The sequence below is a fragment of the Pteropus vampyrus genome, unplaced genomic scaffold (assembly GCF_000151845.1).
Source record: "Pteropus vampyrus isolate Shadow unplaced genomic scaffold, Pvam_2.0 Scaffold193, whole genome shotgun sequence".
NCBI classification, from domain to species: Eukaryota; Metazoa; Chordata; class Mammalia; order Chiroptera; family Pteropodidae; genus Pteropus; species Pteropus vampyrus.
In genome coordinates, this window is record NW_011888974.1 from 3,307,524 (window position 1) to 3,312,706 (window position 5,183).

A 5,183-nucleotide genomic window follows, 5' to 3' on the forward strand; every position below is an offset into this window, starting at 1 on the left:
TGGCCAGCAAACACCAGAAAGTAGAAGCAGCAAGGAAGGATCTTCTCCCTAGAGCCATCAAATGGAGCATGGCCCTGTTGACAATTTCATTTTGGATTTCTCATCTCCAGAACTGTGGGACAATAAATTTTTGTTGTTTTGAGTCACCTGGTTTGTCGTACTTTGTTACAGCCCTAGGAAACTAATAGGTTCCAGATGCGTAATGGGATAAAAATAGTAGCGTGGATCTTATCTCTTGCTCACACCTTCTCCTTCTGGAAAGACTATCTTCTCTTGGCTTCTGGGTTACTGCACTCTCTTGATTTTCCTCCCACTCCTTGGGCCATCCTTCTAGATTTCCTTTTGGGGATCTGAGGTCCTGGGGCTCTGCCCTGAGTTCTCTGCCCACTCTCCTTTCCAGGGGGAGCTCATGGCTTTACAGACCGTCCATATTCTGATGATTCCCATGTCTCTCTGGCTTTGGCCTTCCTCCTCAATGGTACACTCATGATTCTTACTTTCAACTTGACATCTCCAGGTGATGTTAATTAGGCTCTTCACACTTGTTCAAAATAGAACCCCAATTTTTCTGATAGATCCCTCTCAGAAAGCTGCTCAGGTCCTCAGAAGGCATTGTAATGCTCTTTCCCCCTTACCTCCCACATCTACTCCATCCTCCAGGCCTTCCTGCAGAGTGCATCCTGAACATGTTCACTTCTTTCCATTTCTCCTACAACCACAGTGTCATGGATTCTCACCCAGATTACTGCCATGGACTCCCACTCCCCTCTCTCTGCTCCCTATTTGGATCTCTACGCCACAGCTGGAGGGATCTCTTCAGAACACATGTGTCAGGTTACTTCCATGCTCTAACCCCCCCTGTGGCCTCTGTTATGGGTTGAATTGTGTCCCCTATACTAAATTCTCATAGTGAGATCCTAAGCCCTAGTGCCACATGATGTGACCTTATTTGGAAATAGAGTCATTGCAGATACAATTAGCTAAGATGAGGTTACACTGGAGTAGAATAGGCCCTAATCCTATATAACTGTTATTCTATAACAAGAGAAGTTTGGACACAGAGACAAGTGTGCAGGGAAAACAGCATACGAAGATGTAGGCAGAGATGGGTGATGTATCTACAAGCCAGGGAATGATAAGACTGCCAATAAACCACGAGAAGCCAAGGGATAGCCCTGGAACAGATCTTTTTCCCTGCCACCTTCAGAAGGAGCATGGCCTTGCTGACACCCTGGTTTTGGACTTCTAGCCTCCAGAACCATAAGAGAAACACCATCTGTTACCCTAAGCCACCCAGGTTGTGGTCATTTGTTATTGCAGCTTCAGGAAGCGAATACAATTACTTTCTGGTAACCTGTGGTTGCAGGGATGGGTTCAAGGGGAAGAGTTAGTGGAGGTACCCAAGAAGGCTCCTCAGAGGAGTTGGATCTTATTGACAGGGTAGGAGTAGGGGTGGAGGAGTGGGAAGGACAGGCACTTGAGTGTATATTCTTTAGACTCCCTCAAAAGGAGGACGAAAGTAGAATGGTGGTGGAAACAGAGGGTGGGTGAAAGGCCCCAGAATAGCTGTGGACAGAGGGAGGGTGGAAAGAGCAGAGACACATTAAAGTCATATGACTAAGCTTCCAGACCTTGGTCCCTTTTCTGCTGGGGGTGGGAGGTGAGAAGACTCTTCCCAAGGCCGGACAGGGCTAGGCTGGGTGGAGAGGACATTGTGTTTTATTGACTTGTGATATAACCTATATGTGCTGGAAAAAGGGGTGGGGCAACAGCGAAAGGGTGTGTCTGCCAGGAAAAGCTAGGTAGAGGCTACTAGGAGGCCCATGCTCCATCCTGGCATTCCAAGCCCAGTAGCCTAAGGAAGGATGTGGTTCTGGGTCCCCAGAAAGGAGACATAGAAGAGTCAGGTGTCACTCAAAGCTGTCCAGGGCTCTAGAGATCATTCAATGCCAGGCCTAGAGAAGGGAACACAAAATCCTGAAGAGTAAGACAAAGAGTATGAAAAGTTCCATTTCACAGAGGGGAGTGCCGAAACTAGAGATGCAGTGAACAGCAGCATACAAAATATGGAGAGAGGCCAAAGGGTTGGGGGGAGGTGGGGGAAAGAAGGAGGAAGAAGGGGAAAAGAGAGAGACAGAAGGAGAGAGAGGGACCAGAGAGGAAAGGGAGAAGCAGCAAAAAAAAACAAAAAAAGAGGGGGCAAAGGGGTGAAGGAATGAGAGGAAGCCAGAAAGATCTCTGACTAAAATGCCACCATTAGGGATAGGTGACTAAGAGTCTGGAAGGCCTGGAAAGGGCCTTGGGAAGAGGCCCTCCAAACAATGTCACATTGAGGATCCGTGCCAAGTTATGGCAGGGTTCTGGTCAGTGAGCCAAGCTTTTAGAGTAAGCCAAGCCACTGCTCCACCTTGCCCCAACCTACCTCATCCTGCCTCCGTTTATCATTTTCATTCCCCCAGTCAGCCCTCAGATTGGTCCCCAGAAATGGCCCTTTCTCCCATGAGTGGTTTTGGGCCACGGAAGATACAGGTTTCAGGATTATGCTCAAATGTACTTTCACTCCTCCCACACCCCGTTTCCTCCTTGGAGAAGAGCTGGCCAGGATCTGGGGCCAGGGAGCCAGGAGCCCCTATTGCTCCTAGTTTCATGACCTCAGGGCAAGACAAAGTCTGGGACATGGTAGTTTGAATGACATCTACAGGGCCTGGTTATAAGCCCCCCATTTCTGCCTCTGAACCCCTTTCTTTCCCTGCTCAAGCCACTCCAGGATGTCATTTCAAGGCGCTGGGAGTTCTGAGGCCCACAGTTTGGTTTCTGCCTTGGTTCTACTCCCCTTCTCTGGGAGCAGGGAGAGGCACAGGGAGCTCCTGAAAGGTCTGACAAGGACTCACTCTCATCCTCTGCCAACCTGAGTATGGTCTCCAAGGTCATGGATCCCAGAGCACCTGAGTTGTAAATACCCTAGAGGGCCCAACCCTTGTTCTTTAGCAGGAGAAACAGGCCAGAAATGAACTAACTTGCCCCATGGTGAAATAGCTAACTCAGGCTAACTCAGATGAGCTCCAAAGCTCTGGCTCTTCCCCCCAAATCTCACTGTAGAGGAGAGAAAAGGGAAGGGGCATGAAGCTGAGCTCTGGCCCCCACCTCTGGCCCCAAGAGGCAGCCCTCCCTCAGGCATGGACAGATCCCAGAGACACTGATGGGGCTGGGGCTATGGGGGCTGTGGGGCCAGGGGTCACTCACCCAGCTCAACAGTAACACCAGGGGACAGGAACTGGAAGACAAGGGGTACCAGGCAGAACATCATTGTCACCGGTCTTGACGTTGGATCTCGGAAGGCAGCACACCTGCCCTCCACCCTTGTGGGAATGAGCAAATTAAACGTCAGCCAAGGAACCTCGTAAATAAATAGGCCCCAGAGCCCTTTGATCCCTGAGACATTGGAGATCTGGGGTCAGGCCTGAATCTGAGTCAGTCTGGGAGCTTCAGTCATGCTAGGCCAAAGGGTAGAGAGAGGAGGAGCCCCTCCCTGGCCAGGTAGCACATAGGCACACCCCAATAGAGGGGCAGGCACAGAGTATGGAGCAGTCTAGGAGAACTGAGGAGACCCCTGGAGGGAGATAGGGGGTAGAGGAGAGGCAACGGGGCCTGAGCACAAAAGGAAAAGGGCACCTGCATTTGACTCCAACCCCTGGTGGGAAGACCCTCCATCCCCTATGCTCAGCCCTCTTTACTGCACCTGTGGGTAAGCCCCCAGGACATGGGGTACACGTCATGGCCACAACACCTGGGATGGCTGAGAGTTCTTGAGTCTGAGGGTTTAAAAATCTATGGGTTGGCACATGAGCACAGGCCCCCATGGCCATCTGGAGTGATCCTGGCACCTCTTCAAGGTCAGCAGAACCAAGTGCTCACTCCTTTGCTCCCACCTTAGACTTCCTGGGCCAGCAGTCCACTTCCCTCCCCAGGACCCAAACCTAGGCTTGTCTGCTGCAGGGACCTCAGACAGAGGTGGGCCTGGCCCTGCCTGGCCTGGAGCAGGAGAGGGGCTCTGTGTTCTGCATGTGGGCACAGGAAAGAAGTCAAGAGCATTCATTCTATGTATTGATTTGGCACCCAACCCAGGGAGGAGCGACCTCCCCAAGAAGGACCTTCCCATCAGGCCCCTGCGGGGAAGGAAGGAAACACACCATACTCTGCTCTTTAGACTTGCTCTTTTATTGGTAGGGAAATTCCAGAGTGGACAGTCACTGTGGATGGAGCAGCCTTAGGACTCCTGAATGGAGGGCGAGGAAGGAGAGAGGGCCTCAGAGAAGGAGTTGAGGCCAAGCCCACCAGCACTGAGCTGACCATCTTGGGCCCTGACATCTGTTTTTTCTTGACCTGTGGTGGGCTCTCTGCCGCTGTCTTGTCATCTACATCGGGGTGAGGGTTGGGAGCCCTTGTCTCACTCATTGAGCAGTTGTCACCACCCTGGGCCTCTGAATGTGGAGCTGGTGAGTGAGAGAGAGGGGACCTACAGCAATGACTAGTGGGAGTGACCTGCCTCTAGGCCGGGTATGTCCTATCCTTCTCCAGAAGCTCCAGGGAGGCAGGCGGCAGGGTTGGGGAAATGCGAGTAGCCCCTAGCTGGGGTTGGGCCCCTGAGTCACCTCTGTGATGGGGTCAATGTCCTCTAGAGAAGGCTGAAAGTGGATGTAGGCATTTTCAAGGCTGAATTTGTCATTCTTCAGATTCTGATCTGTGGGTACAGGTACTGGGGATGAGAGTGAGCCTGGGGGAGGCTGGAGAGACACAGGGAGGGGGGATTTTTTTTTTCAGTAAAAAGAAAAGGTTTGAAGAGTCAGTCCTGTATCTGCCCTAAACTGCATATCCCACAGCCCATTCAACCTTCCACCATTGCAGCTTATCTATGAGGTGGATCTTGACAAATCTGGAGTCTGAGGAACTGGCCCAGTGTAAGCAGACAGGAAGGAACCAGAGCAGCAGCTCCCTGACATGTCTTGAGGTCAAAAGTCATGGCCATGGCAAACATGAGCCATTGGTGGGTGTGGAGGTGACTGAGGTTAGGGTAGAGAAAGAGAAAGGAACCACTCAGGGGTCACCAGTGCACATTCACTTATAGCAACAGTAACCAGGGCAGGCAAAAACCAGCTGTGCCTGAAATCTCATTTAAGTTGGCC